Raw genomic sequence first — 18,962 nt, 5'->3', positions numbered from 1 at the left:
CTCGCCTGCAATATACTTCTTATCTCATCAGACTTGAGCAAAGCACAATGAGGCAAAGTTGTAAAATCTCCAAGTTCTTCGTCTACGTGACACACGGACACACCATTCTCTCTCTTCCACGTGCATATTGCTTCTGCATGGATACAAGATAGGTCTTTTCAGGCCTGGCCTTTCAAGGTTAGGGTTTGGCAAGTCTTTCCATCATGGATCCTTACTGGCAACTGGTTATCTATCTTAAACATTGTGCAAATTTTTGTTAGTTGAAGGTCAATACGGATGTTATCCTTGAGATTTGGAATGCGCATAATAGACCAGTCCATTGTTGCAATTGTATCGATTCACCAGACATAGTAGCTTCTGCGCAGCACAAGTGAGTAGGTTGGTTGTTGTTTCCAAATTTCATTGTTTATGTGTGGAACTGTGTTTTAGGTGCTTATGACTAGGATGCAAGTGTATTTTTGCATTTAGTCTGTGATCCATTGTCTCGAGTTCATTCTATTATTAAATAGATTTCTTATGAAGGTTTGTGCGTGTGTACGGTTATATGTATGATGATGGGCAGTCGATTTGTGGTTGGACACAATTGTGAGCATATTCTTGTCATGTGTAGGTATTGTTGACACTTTGCTACTAGAAAGCCATTAAATTAGGTCAAAGACCCTTGCTAAGCGGAGTTGTGAGTGGCCTTGTAAGTGACATTGTCTTGGAGGCTAAAGGGTTACTTTTGAGTTTTTTTTGTAGCCTCTTGAAACTGATTGATTCTTTGTTTCTTCAACTGATCATGTAGATATGTGCTCTGTTCCTTGTAGCATTGTATTATGCTTTTTCTCAAGGTGCATCCGCTTTGCCCGTCGTTGCCATCCTACTGTATGCTTTTTGCCACATGGTAGTGTGTTCAAAGTTCCTTGTGATCGATGGATCGATCGACCCATTTCTGAATATAGATTTTGAAGGTCATCTGGGATTCACTTCTCTTTTCTTCTTCAGGGAAGGTAAATTTGTTAAAATGTGAGTCATTTCACATTCACATTGAAAGTAGATGAAAAAAACTGAGAGTATATGATTGCAGGATGATATGAAAGTTTGTTGGAAACTTTATTGTTATAAGTACTTATTCTTAAATTTCCATTGGCTCGTGCATTACTTTAGTTCAAGGAAACTCTATTGAACACTATCGTCGTTACAATCCAAAGATAGCATCATAACAGTCCAAAGATAGTGTCCCATATTTAACACTCATGATCCAACTTGTGTATAGATAGAGCTATTTGTTCCAAATCTTGATTATATGGTTGTTGCCTCATTGCAAGTGGAGTTTTTCACTTATATTTGGTCAATCAATAATTTAACATCATGATTTTACTAATACTTTCCTTGATGGTGTGATAGTTTACCTCCCATTATTGACAATTGGCAATTGGGTGAGTTTAATATTCCAATGGGCTGAGTCGACAAAATCATTTGCAATGCCAACAGCCATTGAAGGGTCTTAGAGCCTCAACACTTCATTACTAACACCACATCCGAGTTCTCCTCCAATTTCTTTAACAACAGCCTTGGAGGAGAATTGGATTGTGGTTGGAAGGCGACGATGAGCGTGGTGGAGGTGTTGTCAGAGCACACAAACCACTACATGTGCCTACATAGTTTGTACATGTACACTCGTCACCTCTTTGGTATCAGCTACGTTTTGAACAGAAGACCACTAGGAATGATTGAGATATGTAAACTTTGCAATTTATAAGATAGCCCATGGTAGCAATATGCTTCAATACATTTGAGTTGGGATTTTGAAGCAAGAACTCATCACTACTATAAACCATACACCATCTATTACGTACAACATAAAGCTACCTTTGCTTCTCTTTAAGCTTAATCAATAACATGTATCTTTTGTATTTATCTTGACTCCTATTTTGGGTCTTAGAGCGAGGACATATATTCACAATAGTGGACATTTTGATTGCATAAGTATAACTCCATCTTGACAACATTGCCAGGTTCGTTATTTGTATCCAATTTTCTATGCCTATACATTTGTTGGCGCAACACATAAATGCTACGGGACAGAGCACGGCTTGCGTTTCTTATAATTTTATAAGAGACCATAGTGCCAACTCTCCACCGTACTTTTGTATGGCACTTGTGCATGACATGCACTGTATATTTAGCATTTTCACTTTGTGTCTAAATGTAAAATGAAATGTTTAACTACTCGCATTGCTTTTATGTAGCTTGATTCAAGCATTGTTCTCTTGCTTGCACAATTGGATGACACCTGTACACAATTACCAAGTTGATACTGCATTTCATTTTTTAGTATGTTGATGCTTTTTGTATTTTTTGAGTTTGTCAATGCTTTCGATTAGCCACATGTTTTTGTCACTAGTGCATGCATAATATCGATCATTGAATCTATATATCAAATAGACACACACTCTTTCCTCGTAGTTGGACAATTGAAGTTATGTATTACAGTACTCAATGTAGTTTGCACAAGTTTACTTTATTCCTAGGTGGGTCTACATACGTCCTTGTTTGGCAATGCATCTTATATATTGTAGCCCAACATTCTCATTTGCATAACTATTATGTAGCCAAGGACAACCTTTTATCTTGGTGTTTTTCTCCTCAAATATGTTTTGCACTAAGGTGTGTGATTGACAGCAAAGACTCCTTGCTGCCAACAACTCACTCTCTCTCTCTCTCTCACACACACACACACACACACACACACATATTGGTTCTATGACACGTTTAGGAGAAAATTGACTATGATGGATTTGAAGAGTAAATACGCATGCATTTAAAAGCTCATTTATGCCGTGAAATTGGAGCATTTTACAGACAGCTATAGAGGTAATTGGTAATCAAATACACAATTATTTTTTGTAATTCATCAACTCACTTCGTAATTCCTTTACTAGGTTTGTGTTTATGGGCGCACATGTATTGCATTCTTGTTATATGTACCCGTGGAATCATTATTTATCAACGCACTAAGTTTGTGTTTATGGGCACACAAGTATTGCATTCTTGTTATATGTACCTGTGGAATCATTATTTGTTTGTATGTTATCTCTAGAGCGGTGTCGCAAACCGTCTCTAAGGACAATGTGATGTGGTTATTTCTAACCTTCACGTCAACCTTCTCCTTGTGATCGATGGATCGATCGGCCCGTTTCTTTCTGAATATAGATTTTTTGAAGGTCATTTGGGATTGACTTCTCTTTTCTTCTTCTCCTCCTGTGTTATCGTGTGTCAAGAAGTGATCCCGACTCTTAACATTAATAAACTTAAACGAACGACACCAGGAACGAGAGATGCAGAGGCATATATATGAAAGACGCCAGGAACGAGCGTAAAACGCAGTCGAGAAAGAAGGTGGTCTTGCAAGCCAAGGTTGACAAGTGCTGCGAGAACAACGAGAATGATAGGTAATTGACACGGCCCCCTCTTCCAATTTTTCCCCTTCGCCTTCCCCGACCTTTTTTCCCGCCGTCTTCCCTTTTTCCCTCTTCGCCTTCGCCTTCCCTGATCGTCCCTGAAGTTTTCCTTTGGCATGACGTAATTTTTGCAGGTGAAGAGCCATATCCTGAAGCATTGGTACCATACAGAGACGTCAGGCGAGTCTTTGACTGCTCGCAGGGCGTGACGTGCGCAATGGGCCACCTCTGCCCCTCCGGTCTGCACGACTTCTTTACGTGCAGTACGAGTTCCTCATCCACGATAGCCACCCTGCAGGATGGCATCGACGATGCCGCGATAGACTCTGCAGACAGTATTGTACTAACGCATCACGGCATGCTCATCAATGCCGCCCACAACGACGTGCACACCTGCACTGCATCATTATCATCTTTGACCCAGGCTATGGGGGATCCAGCTGGGTCAGGATCAGTCACGGGCAGCATCATCGACATGGGCAGTAGTACAGGTGCAGATAATATTGATGAGACGGACATGTGTATAAGCATCAACGAAGAATATGGTGACCGTCTGCATGATGACTGTTTCTTCTTTGATCTGTTTATGGAGCTACAAGAGAGCGGTAGCGACGTCCATGAAGTAGATCAATATGTCGACAACGTGGCAGACATAATCGATGGGACCGATACAGAATTAGAATCATGTGATGCAGTCGTATTAGATGATGATCATGTTGAGGTGGCTGTCCATCACTCGTGGAGCCACGTCGACAGCTCTGCTGAATGTTTAGATTTTGCAGAGTTATTCGAACGCTATTTAGTAATCAATGGGCCGGAAGAAGAATGCTATGCAGAAGATGAAGCGAGGTATGAGTTATACAGCTTGCCTGACGTACGCAACGTCCCGATTATTAATGGTTTAGACGATGGGGATTTGGATTGTTGGCGCACGATGCAGCGGCCTGACTTCGAAGATGCAGGTGAGTGTGCAGTAGCAGAGGAGGAAAATAGAGATGATGAAATTAGACGAGGTCCAGTAGTATCGTTAATGCAGGCCCTGCTGAGCGTGAGCCTTGAGGAGGGGGAGGCGCCAGCAGGGTATAACTACGTGGCTGCTATATCGGAGGAGGATGTGGTAGAGGTGGGCTCAAATGTGCTGCAACTGCTCATCATGCAACGTTCTCAGGATGATGATGATGATGCCATGATGCCTCTGCAGGAGCTGCCGCGCCTCTTCCACACGACCTTTCACGTGCCTCCCGCTCATTATCTGCCTGCCTACACCTTTAGAGTCGTCCTGTATCAGCTCAAAGACATGCTGCATGTCTGTAGGTACGTAAAAGCCCTAATTGGCTCCTGCTAAATCTGTTATTCTACGTGTGAAATTAGAAAATTTCTAAATCCCGCTGCTGGATTCCGCTATGTGTGTTCAGGCGATCAAATGGCCAGATATGTATCGCCATCAACAAATTCGGTGAAGATTACATCGCGGAGCGATATACAGAGCGCCAAATAAATATTAACGGCAACATTGTCGATAACATGCAGCTGGATGATTACATTAGCGATCGGAAAACACCTTTGATCCGCCAAAGTGACCAAGCTATAGACATTGAAGTTTCTTCTCAACGTCATGCAGGAGAGCCTTTTGATCGATCATACAACGAATATAGTCGTGCTCGACCAAAGCTGAATGCGACGCTCTTGGCCGATGCCATAAATGCAGGTCTCTCAGCTGCAGTTCCAGGGGTGCTTCATTTGCACATTGAAAAGCAAAAGTCATCTCGACAAATTTACATAACCTTTCCTAGTGAGAGTGAATTCACTGAAGACGATGCTGCAGAATACTTCAGGTATATATGACACATGACTTATGTCCGCAATTAATGACACTTAATTTAATTACATTTCTCCCTTTTGTTAACATTTCCCTCTCGCAATGAAAAATTATTTTGCTTAACAACATTATCTGTCAGTAATTGATGCAAGCTCTAATGATCTTCATCATCTGCATCACAATAACACAGTATCATTATAATCACGTTGAGATGGTCTCTAATCTGAACGGCTTTTTGGACGTTTCGCAGCCAATTTGGTTTTGTGAGTCGAGTGACATTACGAACTTCGCTTCTAACTGGGGATCGTGACTTTGGATTTGTTCTCTTTGACGACGTCGGTGCAGTCAAAAGAGTCTTGCAGATGAATGCTTGGCACTCCATTTGCAAGGACCAAGTTCTAGTGAAGGCTTACAAAGGACCCAATGAGAGGTATAGAATTTTCCCAAAGAATATTCGAGCAATTGCTAGGGTGGATTTGTTATTAGAGCATCAATATATGTGTAGCTAGATCATATTTTGTAGATTGGAAGATCATCCACTTCAAATAATTACACTAGCACACTAACCCTTTTTCTGCGTCAGGAAATCTAGAGTTCGCAAATATACACATACAACAACGGCGGCCAGTATTGCATATAACAATAATAGCTCAGCTCGCTTCTCTCAAAGTGACCGCAACAAACGAGGATCGGGTTCAGGACAGGAGGGTTCTGTCGAGCATCCTGAGGGAAAAACCGAGAAAAGACCCAAACAACGTTGCTAAGTAGCTGCGCAATTGCACTAACTTTTGTTGGATTCACCCGTTTTTAATGTCCTTAACACTAGCTCTATGAAAGGATCATGCTTTTGAAAAAAACATTCATTACCTCATTCTTGCCAAAGTGTAGAACCTTCTTTTCTTGGAAAAATTGAAATGAGAAAAGCTCTATTCTTAGTTGGTTGTTTTATCAGCTCCAAAAGTAGATGGATGCAGTCCTACACTTCATAAAAACTTCATTGCCACATCAAGACTTTAACAAAGGATCACCAAACTTCTTTTTTCGCATATTTTGATGGCATGATAGTTACTGAAGGATCTAGTCCTTAAATTACCCAAGGAACTATTAGGCACAAAAGATCTTCTCTTAAGTTTAAAGAGATGTCTCAGTGTTTTAGCACGTCCTTTAAAGGCACACATCACCATGCTGAATAATCCCATTGGGGCCATGGAAAAGCACCCAGAAAACTTTGGACATTGTTATTAACCACTATAGTTGCACATAGAAGAACTAAAATGCCAGATTTTGTAATTGAAGCTTACAATCCTATGGAAAATTATTTAAACACGGCCAAATACACAATTTCTCACCAAATTTAGACCTAAGCTCAAGGTTTGGCATGCCTTTCATGTAAAAATATAATGGGATACATTCTAGTCTTGAAAAAAACTAGAGCCTCATTTTGGCTCCATTAAAGTTTCAATGTAGTATAATTTGTTTTGTTGGACATTACATGCCCCTAAATTGAAAGAGGAACAATCATGTGATACTAGGGGAGACTATAAAGTTAGCTCCATTGTCCATTAGAAAAGATCCTACATTTATTTAGCGAATAACATCCTTAGAGAAAGATTATGATGACGCTAAGGATGTAGCAATGGCGAGGATCGTTTTTGTCTAACTCTACTAAGGGGGGCATCACACAAAGAGGGGACAATTATGTTGAGTTACCTCACCCTCCCCTTAAATAGTTACACCTCAACGAGGTTCTAATAGAAAATACAAAGGTAATTTATTCCCCTTTACATGCAGGGATTTCATTAACGTAATCACGATCGGGTGATTACGTAAATAACTCTAATATTTATACAAAAACATCACGTGATCATGTTAATTGTTAACGTGACTTTGATGATGACTTGTAAAAACCTATAGAGCCACCGCTGGGCTTTTGCGTCTCCCCGGCGGGCCCGCCGGGTAATTGCATTAGCCCGACGGGCCCGTCGGGAAAACAAAAAGCCCGGTGCGCTTAATTATATATAATAAATAGTGTGCTAACCCCGGTTTTTTATCTAAGCAAATCCTTGGGGAGTGTATCCGAGTGCTGGGTATTGTCATCTCCTTGTGATTTGACCTAAGGTTATAGAGTCACAGGTCCTTTTTTGGGCCGGACGTTATTCTTTATTCCGTAACCATTTCTAAAAAATTTTAATTCGTTTACCGACATAAAGGTACGAAATCAAACAACTGAAAACTTGGGGAATCATGCTCATTGCGAAGAAGCCATTGGTTCAAATGAGGGCTGTAATTGGTTTTGGAAGATGAGCATATGTAAATGTCTAGTCGATAGTCAAGGGTCGGATGTCCTCTACTAGTGTACCGGGCATATAAAGATCCTTGAAGTCTTATATTTGAGTTGATTTACAATATAAGAGCTATAATCCCCGATTGGATTAAAATAGCTTTTATATATCGAATTGGTTGCATGGGTGGGCTACAATCCTTCACTGGGTTCAAGTAGTCCCCAATTGGGTAATTATATTGAACATTTATTTGCGTTAGTTCATGCATTGGTTTATATAGAGATTGCATTATTTATTACGATAGATTATTAGTGCTTGAAATGATCAATTATATATTTTATTGCTTTCGTTTGTTTTTGTAGCAAATGAAATTAGATGTGTCTTATTGTTTGCAAATCAAAGTGGACATATAAATAATCATTATAATAATAATTACATAGAGAGATTCATAGTATTGTTATGGTTATTACGCCATGTATAGATTACATTACATATTGAATGGTTTTTAAATTATAATATATATTGAAAATAAAAAAATTATTTTCAGTTTATAACATCTTGTTCTTTTCTCTTCAGTTTTAATTTAAAAGCAATGGAGCAAAATGTGAGCACAAGTGGTACAAAGAAGCCAAAATGTGAGAATAAAAAAGCTCCTGGCAAAGAGTGGGATTATGTTCACAACATATGCGGCCGATATATGGAATGGCAATGTAAATTTTGTCACACAACAAAATCTGGCGCTGCACCACGTATTAGCGATCATTTCTTGGGTAGCGCTAAAAACAATTGTAGAAAATGTGAACATTCTCAGGCACCTGCAGTTGCAAAGCGTTTGAGAGAAGAGCTTGCCAAAAAGGGTGGCAAGAAACGACAGATATATAGCTCTGTGCCTTCGAATCAAGAGTTCCGAGAGCCAAATATTAACTGCTCAGATCCTGTAGTAGTGACGCCAACTAACCTTGGAGAGCAACCTGCGCAAGGAGAGGAAATTCGAAGCAGTATTCTTTTTAAACGTCACAATAAAGGTGGACTTTGTCAAATGCGTCAAAAATCATTACATCAAAGCTTTCGAGTGCAGTCTCTGGAAGAAGCACAAACAACACTCACCAAAGCAATATTCTTTACTGGAAGTGCTTTAGTCATGGTAGACAGCAATCATTGGAAGGCTGCTTGGATGAAAATCGGTGAGTTTGGTCCAGGATTTTCAGCTCTTTATTATCACACGATAAGAAATTTTTTCTTGGACAAATGTTACATCGAAGTCAAAGAGAGTGTTGGCAAAATAATACTTAGGAATATTTCACTTTCAGGGTGTACGATTGTAAGTGATGGTTGGTCAAATGTTCAGAGAAGACTGTTGATCAATGTAATGTTGGTGTGTCCAAGGGGATGTAATTAAAGAAATTGGTGTTGAACATGTCGTTCAGGTTGTGATGGACAACTCAAAGAATTGTAAAAACGCCAGTAAATTAATAAAGAAGTGCTTTCCATACATTTTTGCCAATGGTTGTAATACTCACAGCTTGAACTTGGTGCTGAAAGATTGGTACACTAGCGAATAAACCACATGGTTTGCCAAAATAATTGATACAGTACGTCAGGTTGTGAAATTTATCTTGAAACGACAGAGTGCTCGATTTGTATAGGATGCGCATGTCACTGATGCTGAACTGTTGAAACTCGGTTCTGCTTACACTTTTATACCTTGGAATCACTTCTCTGTAATAAATGTGTTGTGATTGACACATTCAGTTGCGCATCCTTTGATGAATGGCAACTTGAGCGGAAAGAAATAGTGAAGGATAAAATTACATGTCTACCTGGCAATGTAAACAAGGTTGCTTGGTGTAGGAGTGTAATGGATGCATACCATGTAATGATGCCCATTATGTTTGCGATCCGCAATCTTGATCAAAGGGCGCCAAACTTGGGCAAAGTGTGGATGAAATGGTGGTCAGTCCAATAGAGTCTTGAAAATTCTGAAGATCTGAAAGAGTTTGTAGTAGATAAGGAGTGGCGATTACCATTTTCTGGCAAACAACAAAAAATTTTGGCTAAGTATTTTCATGCAACGTGGAAGAGCGCTCATAGTCCTCTCCATAGCGTGGCTTACATGCTAGATCCAGAGTATTGGAATTTAGATCTGATGTCCAATACAGAGGTGGTAGGCGATTTCTATCACGTGGTCAACACGTTCTACTCCAACGTTCAGGACCGAATTGATTGCATCAAAGAAATGAGTGCATTTAGATTAAAAGAAGGTCCTTTTGCGAATGATTTTGTACAGGTAATGGCAAAAGAGAAACCTGCATGGAAGTGGTGGATGATGAATGGTGGAGAGCATTACTCTACCTTACGTCCTCTTGCAATGAAAGTACGTGCACAATGTGCAACAAATTCAAGTTCAGAGAGAAACTGGAGTATGTACAAGTATGTTCACATCACTATTCACAACAGACTATTAGCAGACAGAGCAGAGAAATTAGTGTATATATATTGCAACGAAAAGATACTGAATCACATCGAAAGTGCTGGCTACGAGGAGAAAATGCCAACCTGGTTGTATGATTGTCAAAACGAAAATGAAGAAGATTTCAATGTTGGTGTATCTCAATGCACTGTAGACGAAATAGAAGAGATTTTGATAATAGATGTGGAGGTTGAATTACAAGGAGAACCACAACACTCAGACTTAGAACCAGATAACAACTCAATTGATTCAATATAGCTTGAGAGTAGAATGAGAAAATGTCAAAAACCATTGTAAAAGACCTTGTATTCAAATGTGTTTTGAGTAATTACAATGCTTCATATTCTCGATAATACATAGTTTGTCGCGATATTACATAGTTTGTCGATCTCAATTGTGTTGCCCTGAAGCAGCATCTTGCTCATCAAACAGAGTTTCTAATTGTGTTAGGGGTATCTGGGCGTGCTTGCTTGAATTTATATTCGTTTGCCATGCCAAACATAATATACATTCCTTGTGGAATATCTTGTGAACACATTGCGCATCAACTATTGTCTTGTATCAAACAAATAAGACAAACTAAATGATAATAGTGACCACATGCCTCCTTTGACGAGAAGTCTACTGGTCGTTGTAGCACAAAGTGAGCATATAACATTTTGGCAAAATATAGCGCACAATCTGCATTGTGCAGGGGATGTCCATAAACCTCCAAATAAATCCTCTCAGCGTTATCTTTGATACCATCATGCATACACTTTGAAACCTTCCACGTTCCTTTCTTGATCTCTGCATCCTCACATGGCCATATTGTGTTGATCATGTCCTTTGTCACTTCTTTATTGATCTCTTTCCACTGCATATGGTTTGGATTTGCACACTTTGAGAGTTGGCGAGCAGTACGCGTCGCTTGTTGTGCCAACATGTCGTGTGCCAGAGACTTCATGCACTGAAATGCATTAACAGCCGCTTGTTGTTGATCATCAGACAGTGATTGGGTGCCAATATCTTTTTCTTGATCGGCCATTTTCTCTTAGAGCTGCAGTCAACAGAGTGGCAAATATTCAATATCATTGGCAAATATATATTCTCACTCATTGGGACACTGTGCGGGATCCACTAAAAACCACCACTTCAAATGCGACTAATTAAACCACAAGGCAAATTTGAAATATTGACATTTAGAACTTAAATGAAAAATTTAAAAAAGGCAAGATAATTGACTCAATTAGGTGAACCACTTCAATTAGTTAAATGACACAAGGCAAGATGATTGACTCAATTAGGTGAACCACTTCAAACCAGATAATACACTTCAATAAAAATTTGAATACACTTGACAAGACATGTATATCATAAAAAAATTTAAATCGGATAAAATGATGGTGCAAGTTCAACAAGTGGACATTGCACAGGATTAGGGTATGTCTTTAAATGTTCTTTGAAAAACATCAACATGTCAGAAGCATTCCTTCTTTCGTCCCGATCTTTTAACTTCATCCAACAATCTACTTTAATTCGAATAGCCCTCATGACATCTTCGTCCGGGTGGTGAAAAACATCGTCTGGAAAATAAAAAAATTTGGCTGCACTCCAAAAATCTGCCAGCATGTCGAACAGGTAGTCCAATGCATAAATGTCGCTGGCTTTTGAGTATGCATCTGCGCACTGTGGATCATATAGTTCGGGAGAAATCCACAGTCGCTTAGCCATCTCGGCATTCCCTGCTCGCTGTGCATTCAAAACTGCTTCGTCCGACTGTGCGGTTGGAGACAAATAATTGTTTGCCACGCGCTTAGCAGGTGTTCTCAGCATCATACCCCAATCAATGATACCGACGCGGGGTTTATTGGCGCGAGTAAAGTCCAACATTACGTTGAGCCGGCTTGGTGTGAAGCTCCAACGCCGTCAATTAAAGCATGACAAATTTCCGGCATCTGCTCGACCAGTGCTTTGATCCGCACCGTGTCTATCTCGCTTACAGGGTTGTTTGCTATAGGCAATGACCTCCAGCCGTATTGTAGCATGTGCATGTGTCGTCTGAACAATCCGTGAGCGAACGGCAATAGGCGGCACATCATGTCGCCCACCATACCCCCATTGTAGTATGGGAATATCGTGATCCAAGGAGACTCTGTAGTAAACCCAATGCACCTCACAATGGAGGGGTGAAGCGTTTGCATTCCCTGCTCTATCTGAAAGCTGTCAAATTTTGCCTCACTCCCTCCCTTGTAACATTTTCCCACATATGTAATGTGGTCTGGAAAAAATGAGATACCTTTGACAGTGTACAATGTGCACACACCGAAGGAGCCAGCTCGAATCCTCCTACCTTCTACCAAGGCTTCATGAGGGATGCCGAAAAGATGAGCGCACTTTGCATTCTAAGCAGTGCGCATGATTGTGCCGGTGCCGCTGGCATCGGATCGACCTCCCAAAGCTGCTTGTGCATCTTGTGCCATCTTCAATCTCTTGGGTAGAGTTGCTTGGTCCTGTGCTTTCACACGCTTCATCTTTACCTTCTATTCTTTCCACAATTTATGCCAGAGCTCTAACTTTGACATGTCGCAAGCAGGTGGGATAACTTCCTTTAATTCTCTGCAACATACTTTCATATTGTCCAACACTGTCCTGACTTTATGGTGGGGGTCAAATTCTCGTATCCCAGCTGGACTCAATAACTCGTATTGGCCTTCAATCTCTGTGTTCTCCCATATAGCGCTAGTGATGTTTTTGATGTAGAGATCGCTTTCACTAATCTGTTGTATGCGGTCAGCTGTACATGATGAGATTGCCAAAATACATTCTTTACGAATGGCACACATAATACATTTCTTCTGATCTAGCGTCATATTTGCAATGGACAATACAAAAACAGCATATCAAATACAAATTCATGGTTGCGAATGACACTACTACTCTTACACTATTTCAGGTAAACTCTTAACCACCACTTGAAGACTTTAACAAATGTTATGGAAATATTGATAAAAATTGAATATAATCTTCACTTAAAATTGCAATCTGTCACACGTGCAAAAATCAGTTCAAAAAAATGGTTTATAAGAACTTAATTTAGATCACACAATACATGTTAACGGTCTTTAACATTTCAACATATATTGAATTTTGTAACTTATATTTTTCTCCGTGTGCACATACTAATTCAAACAAAGCACACACCGACTTAAAATCTTCAAAACATTTAAAACATTGGAAGTATACAAATTGGACTAGCAAATTGTGTTCACACACTTTTTTACATAGCATTTATGTAAATGTAGCAATCAAAAAGCAATGATAATTGATGCTCTTTAAAAAGATATAAAAGAATATTTAACATGCAAATTGTATATATATAGATTTTTACAGAGAATTTATGTAAATGAAGCATTAAAACTATCAATAAATTGATAATGCTTGAGAGTCCTTTAAAAAGATTAAAAAAAAATATTAAACATGCAATTTGTGTACAAATATTTATTTACATGTAATTTATATAAATGGAACATTGAAAATAACGATGATTGATAAATAAAGTATTCTATATAAATGACACATTTAAAATAGCTATGATTGATGAATAAAGTATTCTATATAAATGGAACATTTAAAATAGTGATGATTGATGCCAGCTCTATTCTATATAAATAGAACATTTAAAATAGCAATGATTGATGAATAAAGTATTCTTTTGAATATGATTAGCTAGTATATAATTTCAAATGGACAGTTAAAAACAAAAAAATCAAACAATTCATACATTTTGCATATGAAATACTCTTCACAGCCGCGTTACCGACCAAGTATTTCATATACTTAATACTTAAAAAATTAAATGCACATGCACATACAAATTATATGACGTTCGTACGGCCGGGTTAACGACCTAAACGCCACATTTATGCAAAAACATATGCTTCTAACAAACGACACTCTATTAGCCGCATTACCGACCGAGTGCCACCTAAATCGAAGGAAAAACAATGGCCTACAGACAAACATCTCTTAGCCGCGTTACCGACCGATGCCCATATGTTTTTTGGGAAAGGGGAAGGGAAGTTGACTTACCATAAGGATACTAGATTCGCCGCGTTACCGACGTAGTACCCAGACAGTAAGCCAATACTTACCACAAGGACACCATCTTCCCAGCGTCACCGAGGTGATGCCCCCGTGATAAGCACTGTTCCAGAGAACAGCTTACACACACACTCCCATTGTGTGGTAAGGTACCTTATTACTGCCACGCACTATGACAAAAGGCATGCTACCACACAACGTATACACACACACACAACACATACCCGGATCGTGTGGTCAGGTACTGTGCTTCTGCTGCCGCGCACTGCGACGCAGAGCATGCTCCCACACGACCCCCTCTCTCCCTCTCTCCTCTCTCCTCTCGATGTACCTGCAAAGGTGGCACAACCTCTCTCTCTCTCTCTCTCTCTCTCTCTCTCTCTCTCTCTCTCTCTCTCTCTCTCTCTCTCTCTCATAGAAGGCGAAAGCGATAATAGACCCAGCGGGCCCGCGTATATATAACGCAAATAGCCCGCTAGGCTTATCCGCTTTCTCGGCGGGCCTGCAGGGAAAATAATACAACCCGGCGGGCCGAGCGGGCTTTTCTGTTAACCCGACAGGAGTTTGTGGGTTTGCAAGTCACCCTAAACCGGCTTCTATGTGATCATGTTTGCTGTGATCATGTAAATGTGGCAATAAGACCTTGTGATCACACAAAATTTGACGTAATTACGTAAATATTAAATCCCTGAATTATAGATGAAAGCATGTGTAAAAGACCATTTATTGGTGGTAGCTGGTTTTCTAAGAAAAGATTTTATATTATTATAAATTATGTTATAGAGAGAAGCAATGCAGTGAGTATTAGGAAGTGTAGATGACACTGGCTTATCCAATGTGCATATTCTCATCCATTGCAATGTTGAGAGCTTATATACATTATTGTCATGTGGATGTTCTAGAATTTCCTTTGCCATGACGTAGGTGTGGTAGGTAAACATAATGATGGTTGAAAACTTTTTTTTGCATCTCTTACTCTTCTTTGTTTTCTTATATCTGTCACATTATTGCAATGGTTTTGTTTATATATACTACCTAAGCATATAAACTCTTTTCTTCTTGGCCTATCTCTCTCCCTTTCTACCTCTCTTACTCGATCTCTACCTTTTTGCTTATTTCTTACCCTTCATTTAACTCTCTCTCTCTCTCTCTCTCTCTCTCTCTCTCTCTCTCTCTCTCTCTCTCTCTCTCTCTCTCTCTCTCTCTCTCTCTCTCTCTCTCTCTCTCTCTCTTATATCTTGCCCTTTTTACCTTTATACTTTCTTTCGCCACTTTTCTTCCATTTTATATTCTACCTATACCTTATATTTCTCCATTTCTCTTTTTACACCAGAGTAGCCTTAGTCCAGATATCGAAGACATTGGCGCAGCCAAAGCTGGTCGATGTTGTCAAGTGGCCTATGCAGTGCTATGGGTGCTTTGTGAGTGCAAGTTAGAGTTCTAAAGAAGGTGTGAAAGACCTGGGAAGGCAAGTGGTGGCATAAATGTATGGTTGATGCGGCTTTTTAGGCCATAACTCCAAAGTTGGCAAATTGGGATGGCAAGTCTAGTTTTTGAAGTGGTGAGATTATGATTTGGGATGTAGTGTTTGCAATGCTTTAGGAGCCGATCAAGATGGCTTCTGAAACATAGTCATGATGAAAAGTTATGGCAGTTCAAAGTTAGAAGGTGTTGCAGATCCTCGACGAATGTGACAAGTGGGGACAGGTGGTCAGAGCAATTGTGAGTAGATAGATGTAAGGTTCTCAAGTTGTGGAGCATACTTGCCTCTGCGGTTCCTCAATTGGAGCTCAAATAGACAAGATATGTTCAATGAAAATTTTATCGAGAGCTAGTTCTGTGTCCACTTGATTGCATGGGTAAGCATGCCATCTGGAGGGTTTTGGGCCCCAATGAGGCACCAAGTGGTAGAGCACAGCATGTAGAGATGACTCGTCAATCAGGATTCCAGGAGGTCGACAAGTTATGATAGGTTGAAATTTTGGAGCATCTACTCGAGAGAAGATTCTAGGTGATTTTTGCCAATTTTGGCACTTGGGTTAGAAAGCCACAGAATCTCAGAATGCACCAAGGTGTGCACGGTTTGGGATCAGGCTAGTAGGAGTTTTGGCTGGTCTTTATGACCCAATCACAAGAGATGTGAGCAAAAAATGGCAGGCATAGGATGTTAGGGGGGGAAATTTCAAAAGAATGGTGTCTTTTTATATGGCATGGGGGCCTTTGGAGGACAAAGGCGTGAGGGGCCACCATGTGCCATCAAAGAAAACCCACATTTGGATGCTTCACTAAGGAGAAAAGGCTATATAATGTGGAATGTGGCCTATATTGGGCATCAAAGGGTGGTGAGAGAGCTTGAGCTCTCAGGAGCTATGGAGTTAGCATTGCGGTACTGTATCGGTGGCGTAGTTAGCAGCTCTCGCCGAAACCAGGCAAAAGACCAACGGGTTTTGGAGAAGGGTGATGGAGCCAAGCGGTGGAGGCATCCACGATAGTTTTGATGTGGCATTTTCCCTCATTGTTTCACTCTATGTCATTCCGCCTTCCCCCCTTCTTTTTTCTACCGCTCTCATGCAATCCATGGTTTTGTGTTCGTGTGTAGGTATATGCCGAGCTGACAATGATTAATGTTGCAAGAGGGTGAGGGAGAAGTGTCATGTGTGAAATGAACATTACAAGATGAGTGGGCTTGAGCAATGCTACATAGGGTGTGTGAGTTTTTGAGGTGTGCAGGCAATACTTGGTTGGTGCAAGTGGTGTTTTTTGAAGGTGTATTCGAGAGGATAGGGATGTTGTGAATACCCGAAAAGACTAGACCAAACTATGCCTATGCGAATGGACATATATATATTGTACATTTATTTAATCAAGTGCTCTTTTATGAGCTTTGGCCATTTATGACTGACCGGCCAGTTTGTACTCAGTTTGACCATTCAAGAAATCTATAAATGAAATACGTGCAAGAGGGAAATGGTCCCTCTCTCACGAGGGGAGATTGTACCCAGTGCCTATGTGTTTCTTCTCTCCCCTCCTCTCTTTTGTCTTGCCATGACGGTGTGGCACTACGCTCTAAGAGGCACATCTAAATGTTCTCCCTCGCTCTATCTCCATCTGTTCGTGTGTCACGGGATTATGCGCTTATGGAATTGCGAGGTATGTCGATTAGTGAGTTTTATGGTTTGTAGTATATTATTCTTGGTATTTGCAAGGCCTTCTACGCTCCCATTTGTAGCAGTGGTATTAGAGCTGTGGTCACACTCTTGGGTTTTCAACAATGATAACTATCAAGATTATCATGATCAAAGATGAGTCTTGCCTCTCTTAAACTTCATTTGTTTAACGTATTTTAGGATTGTGCATAGATTGTTATCAATCTCGTATAATTGTCAATGTGTTTGAATTGTCTAGAACTTTTAAATCCTATAACCAAACGTATAATTGATTATATAAAGCTTACCCTGTGTAAAGGATACCAAGAGAAGAGAGCGCCTGACGTAATCTACGTAACTTAGAACAATCTCAAATCTGGGTTAGACTAAAATCTTAGGAAGAACAAGGGTAGTTTTATGAAGAATTAAGAAGAAGCCAATGTTTAGAAAGAGAAAGGTATGCTCTTCGTAGGAAGCACCCCTATATAGACAAGGAAAGGTGAAAGCAGCGAGTTCAAAGAAAACAATTCCGAGTCACCTATGAAATACCACGTCCGAACTCGAAGACAATGAGAGTCTCTTGTTGTATTAAAAAAATGGAGTGGACCAATGCCGGGAGCGATACTTTAGCATGCTGCTAGGTTTTGAAAGGAAGTAAAATAAAAAATTTGTTAGTCACTGTCTGCATTTATAATAGACTCATAGTCATGGACTCATGGTGGATAGCAATGACATGAATCACAGTAACAATGCATAAGCAGCAATATACAATGAGTAAGCAAGAATGTGGCAGTGCTCTGCAACACAACAGTAAGCGGTTGTCGTCAAAATTAGCAGAAACATCTTTTGCAGGTCGACCTCAGCATGTGACGTTAGCTCTCCACGTGGACAATGGAGATTGTCGCTCTGCAGAATCTCACCAACAACCCTCACTGATTCATCTACGACTGGGCGCATGTAGTGTACATGTTTAAACATGGCCTTAACACCACCACTAACCAGGCAATGTGCGTGTCCTGACACGGCCAGAGCACCCCATGCAATCTGGGGAAAACCACCAGCACCCAGGCCATCAACACCTCACGTGCGACACCCAATAGTATAAACAAGGGGGGAAGTGGCAGCAACTTCTGGACTCATAGTCATGGACTCATGGTGGATAGCAATGACATGAATCACAGTAACAATGCATTAGCAGCAATATACAGTGAGTAAGCAAGAATGTGGCAATGCTCTGCAACACAACAGTAAGCGGTTGTCGTCAAAATTAGCAGAAACATCTTTTGCAGGTCGACCTCAGCATGTGACGTTAGCTCTCCACGTGGACAATGGAGATTGTCGCTCTGCAGAATCTCACCAACAACCCTCATTGATTCATCTACGACTGGGCGCATGCAGTGTGCATGTTCAAACATGGCCTTAACACGACCACTAACCAGGCAATGTGTGTGTCCTAACACGGCCAGAGCACACCATGCAATCTGGGAAAAACCACCAGCACCCAGGCCATCAACGCCTCACGTGCGACACCCAATAGTATAAACAAGGGGGGAAGCGGCAGCAACTTCTGGACTCATAGTCATGGACTCATGGTGGATAGCAATGACATGAATCACAGTAACAACGCATTAGCAGCAATATACAGTGAGTAAGCAAGAATGTGGTAGTGCTCTGCAATACAACAGTAAGCGGTTGTCGTCAAAATTAGCAGAAACA

General features: G+C 40.4%; 1 pseudogene; it reads left to right on the top strand.

The window, feature by feature from the left end:
• Positions 1–3,339: 3,339 nt before the first annotated feature.
• Positions 3,340–5,291, top strand: LOC147441643 (uncharacterized; annotated as a pseudogene).
• Positions 5,292–18,962: the final 13,671 nt, after the last annotated feature.

Source organism: Adiantum capillus-veneris, chromosome 15 (genome assembly GCF_014529385.1).
Source record: "Adiantum capillus-veneris isolate H3 chromosome 15, ASM1452938v2, whole genome shotgun sequence".
Taxonomy (NCBI): domain Eukaryota; kingdom Viridiplantae; phylum Streptophyta; class Polypodiopsida; order Polypodiales; family Pteridaceae; genus Adiantum; species Adiantum capillus-veneris.
This window is presented reverse-complemented; position numbering and strand designations above follow the sequence as displayed.